At 34.7% G+C, this 13,073-nt stretch overlaps 1 long non-coding RNA gene across 4 annotated transcripts; it reads left to right on the forward strand.

The window, feature by feature from the left end:
- The first annotated feature begins 2,629 nt into the window (after nt 1–2,629).
- Nucleotides 2,630–12,605, forward strand: LOC118682425 (uncharacterized). Of its 4 annotated transcripts, XR_004978235.2 has the most exons (4): nt 2,630–2,796; nt 2,878–3,054; nt 10,810–10,912; nt 12,503–12,605. It is a non-coding gene; the product is annotated as an uncharacterized lncRNA (long non-coding RNA). The 4 variants fall into 4 exon arrangements; XR_004978234.2 differs by lacking the exon at nt 12,503–12,605 and having other exon boundaries at nt 2,851–3,054; nt 10,810–11,382; XR_004978232.2 differs by lacking the exon at nt 12,503–12,605 and having other exon boundaries at nt 2,632–2,796; nt 10,810–11,380.
- The last annotated feature ends 468 nt before the right edge of the window (nt 12,606–13,073 follow it).

The raw sequence follows: 13,073 nt of genomic DNA on the forward strand, positions 1-13,073 counted from the left end.
ATCAGTCTATAACACTTAAAAAAGGCTTAAACTCGACAATTTGTTCTGAGCTTAAAACGAAAAATGAATCAAATTTCTTTCTTGTAAGATTTATATTGACATTTTTATACAAAATGGTGGCCCAAGCTTCGAAGTCGCTTTTTCCAAGAGGTCCGGTGTGGCCGCTGATGATTCAAAATCAGCTCGTGTTATATGAGACAGAAAAAAAGAAAAACTTAACTTCGGTTGTAGCGAAGCTATACTATCCTACAAAAACACAAAGGTTCCTTACAAGAACTTAATTCAGAAGAGTTTCCCATACAAGTACTTGATTCCGATTACACAGTTTATATGTCAGCTTTATGCTATAGTGGTCCGATATCGAACGTAAATAAAGGAAAGGTGCAAAATTTCAGATCGATAGCTTAAAAATTGAGACGGACATGGCTATATCAACTCAGATCATCATGTTAATCCTTTATGTACAATATATATTTTATAGCGGCTCTGACGTATTCTTCTGGGTGTTACAAACTTCGCGGCAAACTTAATATGCCCAGTTCAGAGTATAAAAAACCGGGTTCTCAGTCTATATATAAAGTACCCTAGTTTTGAGTTTCACATTCTTTCTTTTTAAGCAGGTGGATCTTACAACTTTTCCAAAAAGAGAGGAAAAGAACAAAAAAGCTTTTAAATTTTTCGTGCATAGCTGACCGAACCAAAAGCTTCGATACTATAACATTGGATTAGAGATTAGGCAAAGAAACTTTTTTCTTTACTCTATCAAATGAATGATGTTTTAACGACTGTCGAGTTGGACGTTGTATAAAAATCTATTTAGTTGGTTCCGGTTACGTAGAACAGACCGCCTTAGGCGTGGATAGATATATTTCACTCTATAGCTTCCCTAACCGTGATGAATGATAAATACTGATTTTTCTTCCTCTGATTTTTCTCCAGTTTACCTCTATGATAATATATATTGGGTAATAGGGCATGGCTTTCAATGGAAAGTGCAGTGGATTATTTGTTATTAACATTGGCCAGATAGAAGAATTTACTGAATTTCTGAATACCTATTATTATACCTAGTAGGAATCGTCGGTGACCCCATAAAGTGTCTATATATTGTAATTCATCAGCAATGCGAATTGATTTAGCCATGCCCGTCTGTCTGTCCTATATAAACGCGAACAAGTCCCTCACTTTTTGAGATATCGATATAAAATTTTGCACACATTCTTTTTCTCCAAGAAGCCGTTCACTTGTCGAAACCGTCAAAATAGAGCATATAGCAGCCATACAAACTGATCGATTGAAATTAAGTTTTTTTTTATAGAAAATGTATTTATTTGAGAATATATTTTCATGAAATTTAGCATGGATTATTGTTCAAGGCAACGATATAATCTGCGAAGAAATTGTTCAGATCAAACCACTATAGTATATAGCTGCCACACAAATTGAGAAACTAAAACTAAAATAAAGATATATAATACTTTTCTTTGCTATAAAAATTGCACATGTGAAGGTTGTTATAGCTTCGGTGCAGCCAAATTTTGTAATCCTAATCCTTATCCTTCTAATACATAATATTATTCATATATATTCAGACTCTTATTAGACCATCTAAAATGTATATATGAATATTTGTTCCCTTGCGATATATTATTCCACCCCACATGCAACAAATATTTCATTTGTTGAAATCGTGTACTTTAACGGAAAATTATAGGTCAATTCCATATAATAACAACCAACGATTACCGACAAACCCTTCCGAATCAATATTGAGCCATAACATTAACACACGACACGTACTCGTACAACAAACATGTTTTAGCTGGAAGGCAAGCAGTAAATGCAATAACTGCTTCAATTTTAACAAGCAACTACCACTAAATTCAATCGTGCAAGTACACACACACAGGCGTACACGAATTCCACAACTGTAAGCCATTCATCATCGGCAACACTTCCGTTCCGTTTGTCCATTTTTATCGGCACACGAAAAAGACCGGCGACTTAGACGCGACGTCAGCAACCCATTTGCCGTGCTTTAACCCTTACCACACCCCCTCTACCCCAAAAATGCAGGTGGCACATTGAAAGCGACGCGTATAAACAATTGCCGCATTTGATTTAGACGCGACGATAAGCTCGAAATGGAATTATGGCATGTTTTGAAAAATTTGCCGTAAAACCGCAAGCGAACGAGCAACGAGCGAGCGAGCGAAGCGCAGAAATGCCATTCAATCAACGTGCATAGATTCGAGTATTGTATTTATAAGTGTAACTGTATAGGCAATTTTTGTTGTTGCATGCCGCACTCAACGCTCGCCTCTAACGGTTTTTAATGGTAATTTTATCGATAATGTTCGTGTTTTTCGATTGTGTGCAAAAGGGCATTGTTATTGCTGTTGTTGTTGTTGCATTATGATTTTCATCGTTATTTTAAACATGCCAACAATTGCTGTAGCGCCAATGTGTTGCCGGAAAATTATGAGCAATCGACACGCAAAAACCACAACTAAAGCAACAAATCGTTGCGGCAAGAGGGAAAGGGGTTTGTTGGCAAATCAAACAAAAGTTCCTTGAAATCAAGTTAACAAAAACAACACTTTGATATGTCATTGCTGGCGTAGGCATATTTCACAATGGCATTTGTTGTCACATAAATTACTCGATAATCAAAAAATCCACAAACAAATAATGGGGAAATTCTAATAATAATAGAACCGTGCTCGCAAATGTGGCATGCAACAGCAGGTTGCAACGTGGCGTGCCACCACGAGTAGTTGTGCATTTTGATCGCAGGTAAGTACGAGTAAATGTTATATAAAACACTGTGCGTGGCAATGATGAGTCCAGTTCGCTTTCTTGTCTTCGATATTACAGAGGATAGCAGACTCCCACGTTAACCTCGAGCAATCAGATACCGATAACTTTCCGGAACGACCAGTTTGGATTTCTGTTCTATTAATTATGTTGCTATTGTTGTTATAGTGGATTTAAAGGCTGTCATCAGACAGTTACTTCAGTGAAGAGACTGTAACGAAAAGGTCGGGTAATAGAGTAAGTAGAATGAAAATGAGTTGATACTATGAACCATAAAAATATGTAATTATGGTCTTGTGAATGCGTCTGCCATGAAAAAGATAGACTTATTATGGTGAAATTGGTATAAGCAACATAATATAAACAAGATTCTCAAGGGGAAATCTGGAGCCCCTGTCATGTAAAGATTTTGTATAATTTTAAGAAGTCACTTTCATATGCCTGAGGTGTGGCTCTGCATTAAGCCAGCGTCTATGGGCTTAAAGATCTTTAATCATTACCATATAGTGCTTGTTGCGTCAATGATGTTCGATTGAAATCAAAAGTAACCTGGAGAACAAAAGCTTCGTCGTGTATCTCATGGCTGTAAACCTGATTGTAGTGCGGCTTACAAATCCTATGTTCGCAGCAGATGTAACAGAGTAGGGGTCTCAATGTGGGAGACATCGGCCAACTACAGATTAGGTTAGGTTAGGTGAGATCGTAGGGTTGATCTTAAACGATGGATATTTCTATCTTAGTCTGGCAAAAGCCGGGCAATAGAGGAGAAAGTGACATAATGATTGCACCTCTTCTTTCTGCTCTTAAAGTGCATTCGGCAAAATATTTAGCCGCCCCGAGTGTGAACTTGTTGGACAGTGTCTAGTCAGAACACCGACAATTGCGGCGAGATTGACCAACTATCCAAAATATTTGGTATTTATTGATTGAGCTTAATTCCAAATTTAAGGAAGGGTAAGGTTAAAGAAAGCTTTCGGCCAAGCACTAAAACCCAGACCAAGTCTCAGCTAGCCCGGAATTCCTATAATTTATAATTTTCACCTTACTGAAATATGAGCTCTGCACTATCACTAGTTTCCTAAAATTTTGGAAAATATTTTCCGATTGCGATTGACTTTCCCTCTCATGTTATCAGTTTTCGGCTGTTTAGGCTGTACCAGAGTTCTTTTGAATTCATCTTGCTTTTCCTTCCTTCATTAAAATGGAAAGGAGTTTTGTAGAATCGTGAAAACATTGTTTTCTAAGTTATATAAGGAACTCATCTTTAAATGGAGCGGAAAATTTTAAATCCCACCTAGGAACCTTTTCTCAGGGTTTATTCAGCACCTAAACTGATTCATAGGTTTAACTTTGCACCTGCCTCCTTCAACTACTGTGTGCGTCTTGATGCTAACCGACAATTGGCGTTTTATACAAGTATGAAGCCTCGACCCAGCGATGGTTTTTACGTCAAAAACGCGCTTAGAGATACGAAATAATCTGCTTTGCGGCGTTCGCCTTTCAAACTAACTGGTATTTATTTGCTTACTAGTGTAATTATTCTCTTAATTTTTTTGCCGGCAACCTTTTTTTGACGCACACTGTATTGCACCTTTAAGTTTTATTGACACTTGTATTGTATTTCCAAGCATTTATGTTCAATATTTATACCACTCAAATACTTGTGGTACATATGCATTTAGTTCTAGTCGCTGGGGCGTATGCGCAATTTTGGTTCCTAATATTTCTGTGTTTTGCACTAACGACTGTCATTAAAATTGTAATCTACAACCGACTTATTCGTGTCAAATGTACTGTTGGTTTTTGCAAAAGCTATGATTGGTGATTTGGATCGAATTTACCGCAGTTTATTTTATATGTTTGCTCGCTGGTTGAATATTTGAACGGGGTATTGGAGTGGGTCAGTGGCTTTAATTGAGTCTCAGTTGATTTTGTTTAATGTGTTCCTATATAATTGGGTACGCTACTGATAAGACGATACAAGATGATCAATCCAGAGGACTTTTAGTTTACTTATAAATTAGTTGGTCCTCAGAAAGTGGACCAACACTGACTACTACGAGGCAGCATTTTGGTAGATTTTCCCATCAGCCTACATCGTGAATTGTACGAGCAATTTTTCTTAAATGGATCCTTATATTTTAGAGTTACTGTCATCGAAGCAGTTCCTTTCTGTTATCTTACTATATTACTCGGCTTAAAATAGTTATCCGAGCTCGCTCATTCGTATTAATTTATATAAAACATATTTTTTTAGCCAGACCTGTAATTTTTCTGTGAGTCAAGGTCAATAAGAGACTTTCGCACGGATTTCCACTGTCTCTTTCAGCTTTTTCTTAAAGCTCCACTTGCCGCAACTCCTGCATGTGTTTCTTTCAAAGTAAAGAGACGGTACTGAATACAGTCATACAACAAGAATGTATACCGGAGAGTAAGACCACATTCCTGCCACCACCACTGCATAACTTCTGCCTAATTCATATTTAATGTTCTTTAAAAGCTCCACTTCAACGTTGTCATATTTACGCATTACGTAACTCACACTCCGCACCAATGCTAATTGCCGCCATAAATAATCGAATAGCAGTAGCACAACACCAGTTAACAGCAATCAAAGAGTAGGCAATTAAGAGAACTATAAAAACATTAGACAGACTTTGGAGCTGGGAGCTGATCAAAGTTAGCTTAGCAGAAACTGCGGCACACGGTATAAAACAGTATGCCAAAGATAAAATAAGTAAAACGAAAAAAGAAAAATGGTAATAATTTATTGAGAAAAGATTATCGATTGCATATGCTGTTGGCGCATTGTGAGCTTAATTACAGACTGTCTGCGCAAAAATATGCTGTATAAATTGCTCATATATGTATATAATATTTATTTCTGGCATAAATAAGTAATTAAAGCGCTTTGAGGCAAGTACTGAGCAATTCAGAAGTGAATTGCTCTTATATGATGCCAAAGTGCTGAGAAGTCCATGGAATGTCGCATAAAAGTGCTTGGCTTACACTTTGCTAATGCCAGACATAAATCATGATGCAGACGCGTGAATGTGGTGCGTTGTTAGCGCCTAATTATATGCATTGATTTTATTAGAAATGATAACTTTGTGATGTTAACTCTGTTCATATATTCTTCAAGTAAATGATGCTTCCAAAGTATTTTTATATTAAAGCGTACAAGACGGTAGAACTCACTTTCAAAAATTATTGCTGGTAAAGAGGAAATTCCCATCTATGTTAGATGACTCGACTTAAAATGCTAACCTGTTTTGGTTCAAAAAATTTCAGGTTAATACGAATTCACAAGATTTCTTATATCAAAATGTGATTATATAAACAACTAACGATTTATTTTATGCGGTCGCTGGAAAAACTTATCTCTACGATATAATTGAGTTCGAAGCATTTGCTGTCTAAACATAAAAAGAACACAGATAACAGGACAAAGTACTCACATTTAAGAGGTTTTGCTGAGAAAGAAAGAGATTCATTAGGCGTTGGAAAGACCAAGAGGATAACTACCCAACCTTACATGGATTTTAAAGAGAGCATATTTTGCGAATTAAAAAATGCAAAACTGTCTCCATTGTGAATTTGAACAAAATGGTTTAGTCAGTGATGCAGCAGGTCGCCTAAAACTGTGCTTTTTACATAATTTAATTGGAAAAATTATTCATACAAAATATGTTTTTAGAAATATATCATATATCAATAAATTAAGTAAGTCTTAATAACACCTCTAAATGAAATATATAATGGTGACTATGATGAACTCAGGCTACACCGTTACTTTGACGATGTCGTCTGCCGCCTAAAACTATGCTATGCTACACCATGTAAATAAAGTATATTTTAAATAACTTGCGAGTTTAATTATACCATTATATTGGATTTTAGAAAAGTAAATGACGATTACTACTTTAATTATATCTCATACCACCGCTAAGTTCGTAAATTACATCGCACTTAGCGAACATATAAATTTCTAACTTATAACTACGTCGGGGAGATACTTAGCTAAATCTTACTGCCCCACTTACTGTTAGAGCGAACTATATTTTTATTTGTCATACGTGACAACAGTTACTCTATGAAAATCCATACAAATTGCAATGTATGAATAAATTGAACATCAAAAATGTTTACAACCGCTACGCTGCTGGCATCAACAAATAGACCAGCGAATTGATATGAGCCGATGTAGTAACTAAAAGTTGAAAGTAAAAAATTTAAATATGTGTCATGGTAGTCATACTTATGCGCAAATAGGGTAAATGTGGCAGCGGAAAAATTCAATCATGCAAAGTGCTGTCGAATATCAATATTTGTGCGCGCCGTTGCGTGCGCCAAGCTGACACACTACCGTGGCAATAGCCGCGAGTCGCGTAGTCAAAGCAATGACAATGCTGATAAAAAAGAAATTTCATTGTTTATGATTTTTTCTAGTGACATTTGCTTCTGTTTGCCGCGGCATTGGTTGCTACGCCTTGCCATTTACAACCCAACGAAGTAATTTGCATGCATGACATTTGCTATGGCATACTTTGAGGCGCATCAGCCGAATATTGTAATTGACAAACACTTTGTCATAAATTTCCACATTTATTCATGTGCATGTGAGTACTTAATATATCTATGCGTTGAAAGGCTACGGCTTGTAGCTAACGTCATTGCATATGAAAATTTGGACTTTTTAAGACACAATATCTATTAAAGGTAATCAAATTATGTGATTTAATATCAATAATATGAAAAGTATTAATTATGAATGCAAGCTGTCTTTGCGAATATAAAAGATTTCCTACGTTTTTTCATAAGATAGTACGAAATATGTAGCAATAAATAAATTTTAGCAGCATACATTTGGGCTGAAAAAGCATTTTTTCGTAGTATATTGCAGAATTTAAGCATTCAGTCTCGGAAATATTCAGTTTTACTAAGCCTGAAAGCTAGTTGTAAATATTTACTTAAAACCCAAAATAATTCTCTCATCGTTATAACGGATGTTTTTCTACACAATACTAACTTAACTCATTGTGTTTGGCTTTCATAATAATTTTGCTTGTCTTAAATATAATTTTGTCTCCCAATGGTTCTACGCTTTATGCTTGGTTTCGCAATGAGCCCTCAATTGCTTACGGATCATTCACATTAAAAAACGACATGGAATTAGGGCTTCTTAAAATCGATCAACATAAAGTAAGGGCTATTAAAAATCGATACTAGATTAGGTTGTGGCACATATTGCCATACCATACTGCAACTAAAAGTCCCCCTAGTTCACAAATTGAACTTTTCGACGAAAAATCATGCAACCGGTATTTGAAGTGTTAATTTTTGATCAAAATAGCGTTTCAGATAGTCTTTAGGTTGAATCAATATTATTCTTCGAAAAAAAATATTTCAACGCAAATTTTCATATATTTTTACGATATGACTTCTTATAGAGTGGTCCAACAGAATACTGCTGGAATAGTTATGGGAATTAATATTTTTATAAATTTGATATCATTTAAGAAAAGAATGTAGATAGATACGAATATTTTGTTTCTTTTTGGGAGTACAGTCTTCTTGGAGGTAGTAAAACGCCAACGATTCTCTACAATTTTTCAGTTTGAAGGGATAAGGTGCGAACCCTAAAAGTATATTTCTTTATTCAAAGATCACTGATTTGTACATCACATATAACTTTTGAGTCTCAGGCATGCGGATTCCTATGTCAATTTACATCTTGGCAGAGTAGTGATGTCTTGCCTAAGTACCAACCATAACCATATATTTACATTGTTTATTTAAAAATTAGTCTGATTTAAATAGCAAATTTAACTCTGATGTTTCTAGCTTAGTTGTTGCCATTGAACTTTTAATTTTCCTAAAAGTATGCTATCATTATTCAAAAATGTGCTTTTTAGAGTAAGTGTAAGTTTGCAGTCTCCAGTTACCATATTTCCATGCAATTAAATCATACTACATCTGTTCAAAATATTACTGAGTTTCACATCAAATGTAGCTCTGCAGTTTGTAGTTCTTACTTTAAACAAATAATGGGGTGATAACTAAGTTTGGTTCCTAAAATTACAATCTAATTCAAGTAAATTTTACATACTGTTCTAATTAAAATTTCTTTCTAATTTATATATTAATTTTTATATAAATATAATTTTTATATTTTCAAAAACAAATTTAAAGGGTACATATCGCTGATTTCTACGGAAGTTTTCATTATTAATAATAAAGGGAATTTAATATTGAGCCTAGAAGTATACTAAATTTTTATGTGGCAAGGTGATAAGTAAGTGTGAAACGTAAAAGTATACTATCCAAATTAAATTTTTTTCAAATTTTTAAAGTATATTGTTTTAATTTGTATATATAACTTTAAAATGCTGATAGCAGATTTTTCGGAAGTTTTGTTTTGAAGACAAAATGGTATTACAATTAAGTATAAACCCTTAAAGTATAACACGATTTTTTAAAAAAATTATTTTATTTTTGTTGCAATGTAACTTTGAAGACCTCAGCTTGCTAGTTTATGGGGAAGTCTCCAGAAATTATAAACTTAAAAATTATGCAATTTTCTTAAAAAAATACCAATTATAATCGAAAATGTTGCTTTGAACTTTCCAATTTGCTGTTTACTGTATTTGAAAATTGCATTTTGAAGAATTAAAATAACTCAACAATTTCTGGAACCTAAAAGTATACTACTTTTATTTACAAGAAAAAAAATGAATTCCTAAAAAGCATGTTTCGAAATTTCACTTCCATACTTGTTATCTTAAATACTTTTTCATTTTATTCGAGCAAATTAAAAGTTAGAGTAGGTGGACTGAGTTCCATTCAGTATGGAATAAGCTATGACTTTGAACACATTTTCTATTATTTCTAAGGCAGATGCACAAAAAAGTTGAAAAATCTATTTTTAGGCGCACTTTATTTTGCTTCAAATAGTTTTGAGCAATTTATATTCCGAAAAATCTATGTAAAATTGTTAACCACTAAATCCCAACGCATAAATTTTGTAACTTTATCCCTTGGGCTTAAAATTTTTTTCGACACCAAAGTGGTCAGTATATACCAAATACACACCTTCAACAACAAATTTGTCTGTGTGCGTATATTGACATTGTTTACTTAAACGCACTTTTATAAAAATAATGAAATTTGGATGAAAAAATGTTTAATTTCACTTCATCAACGCACACGAGTGTTGACATTTGATAAATTATGCTAATTAGCTAAGCGCATACTGCTCATTCATTTAGCGCCTCCCACGCGTCTCACAACGCGCCGTTGCATTTGTGTGTGTGTGTGTGTGTGCAGCTTTGACTGGTTTTGTCAATTTTTCTATCTAATGTCACACTTTTTAAGGTGTGGAATTCCATTTTAACGTTTTTATATTCTCCCTCGACTTTTATTTCTTCACTTTTTTTAATTCAACACGACTTAGTGTTTATTTTTTTAATTAATTAACGCATACTATCCTACTGTCGTGTTGCAGCGGTGTAATAGCAAGTCAAAAGGCGTCGAAAAAAGTAAAAGTTGAAAAGTGAAAAATGCGCAAATAAAGTGAAATTTAATGAAATGAAACGCTGCCTGTTTGTCAATGCGTCATCAGGCTTCATTTGGTTGCACGCGAATATATGCGCGAAGCCCTGTCACTCAACGCAGCGTAATGGTCAGGTATAATGTATGTATGTTGTAGATATGAAAAGTTGTTGTTATTGTTGGTGTGAATGCAAATTCCGGAAATCATTACTAAAGTACTCAAAGCGTAAGGGAAATTAGATAAGTAAAAGAAATGGCTGAAGTAAAAGTTGTGTTAGAGCGCCTAAAAGTATGCTAGAGAACTGGTGTATATTGAACATATCTCACGCGGTGTTCCATTAATAGTATTAGAAATATATACCATACATATATACTACTTTGTTGGTTTTTCATTATGAATGAAAATACACAGATACTTTTTTGTTGTATTGTATATTTTAGGAAATGTTCCAACAACGTTTGAAGAAAGCTGGTTTAGTAACAGTTTTTCGCATATAGAAGACACACAAGACTGCATATAAGTTCGGCCTCAGTAATAGTGAATGTAAGTATCCACTTAGCTTAAGGATTAAAGGAAGAATCTACATCGTCTCTGCGATGACATATACATCTGTAAGTATTCCTTCATATGGGCCTGTGATTTGCTGTTTATTCTTCAAAAGCAGCAAGCAAGCGATTAAAAATGCCTTGAGTGCTTTTATAAGAGAGCTGTGGTATTTAGTTTGGCCCAAAACTACGTTTAAAGATTTAAACTCGGTATCAGAAAATGTTTGCTTTTTACTGCTACTTTATTTTCAGTCTGGAAAAAGTCAGGTAACAGGGAAGAAAGTGACAAGATGGCCACCTCGCCTTCCTCAATACAGCTTTGGCAAAGACGTCCGACAAAATATTTAGCCGCACCGCATGTGGAGTATTGAACAGTGTCCAGCCAGAACATCTGCAATTGTGGCAAGATTGACTTTACTAAGAGCAAGTAGTTCAGAGAGACTCTTATGTTTCATATATATAATCTCAAATAACATATGAATGTGTAGTTAAAAAGTAGTGACCTTATGTAATACTAAAAATTTTACTAAGCACGTAAATATTGGAGAAATATTAGAAATAAGCACAAATGTATACTTTGCTTTCTCTTTAAACTACGACGCCCACAGGTAGGCAGCGAAAATAAGCACTCAAGTGTTTGAATAAAGCAAAGAGTGTAAGCAATCAAAGCTTTTTTTTGTCTTTCAAACAAGTTTTTTTTTGCACAAACTAAATCAGATGAAACACAATAAAATAACAAAAAACTTACTCTTTTTCATGCAGTGGGAAACACTTAAGTGCCCATCTACAGCACTTCCTTTAACCTCAAGCGGGGAAGTCGTTTATCATTTGCGGCTCATAACGTCGCAAAACATTTTCAATATTCTACAAAAAAAGAAGCTATTTTAAAACATGAGAAAACAGTATATGAATATGGAATATTTGCACAACAAATACAGTTATATGTAGTTATGACAGTGTCTGAGGAGAGGAAAGAGAACGCCTCAAAGTTTTTCTTGGCGAAGTCTCGCATTGGCGGCAGCGTAAATCCTTTTCCGCATGAATTATGATGTGAAAATACAAAGCTGTCAATGACTGGGTTTAGGCGTAAAACAAGTGAAGGCAAACCATAACAGTATATTTGTAAATATGTATGCGATAGCTGCTCGTAACGGAGCATAACTTCGACTTTCAATAAAGTATATTTTTATGGCTTTCCGGTTGCGCTAAAGTAGGCAATAAATTTTCAAAAAAACAGAAAAGAAAAACATAGCAACAACAATGCATTGCGTAAATATCGAGGAAATCTCTAACTGTCATAAAATTTGACAGTCGAAAATTGTGTGCCGCCTAGTAACATATGCAAATGTTGTGTTGGTGTGAGTGTGAGGATGCGCCACAACGCCACAGGCAGCCTTTTTTATACATATGTTCGTATGGATGTGCATTGCGCTAGGCAATTTTATTGATGAGGCGTCAATGCCAAAACGTTTTCTGCATTCGACACGCTTAAGCATTCATATTTGCTTTTTTATATATTTATATTTTCATGCAAACTAATACATATATATGGCAAATAAATACATGTATATGGCATATATATTTCCAGTTTTCTAAGCCATAGTCATACTATAAGTGCGTTTTTAGGCGCTAAACTCTTTCGCTGTTCACATACACAATCAATGAAAGCAAATACCACCAAATACTCTAAAGTATGCTGCTAGCACTTCTGCGCCACGCATGACGTCATTTTAACTGCCAAATCTTGTTGTTGTCCTTACGCATGCTTCGACTTCCACTTTATTGCTTCGACAGTTTGGCATTTGAATATTTCATAGCTCAGGCTTTCACCCAGAAGTCATGTGAGGCTAAAGTAATTTTTTAAGAGTGCGTCGTGTAATGTTTCTATGTGTTTGTAAATATACATATGTTTGTGTAAATATATCTGTATGTGTGGCATAATTTATTGTTTTTATATGATACTCATATTGGCAGTATTTTCTGATAATACGGCGACATATTTGCTACCAAGGGTTGTGCTGCTTAAGACAATCGAATGGTAGTTGATAAAGTAGTCAGAGGGTGGTGATTTGAATAAATGTTGTGCTGTATATAGAATTTGTGGCTTCGGAAGGAGCAAAGGATGTGTGAGGATGAGTGCATGGGGAGACAGCTATTTT

The sequence above is a fragment of the Bactrocera oleae genome, chromosome 5 (assembly GCF_042242935.1).
Source record: "Bactrocera oleae isolate idBacOlea1 chromosome 5, idBacOlea1, whole genome shotgun sequence".
Classification (NCBI taxonomy): domain Eukaryota; kingdom Metazoa; phylum Arthropoda; class Insecta; order Diptera; family Tephritidae; genus Bactrocera; species Bactrocera oleae.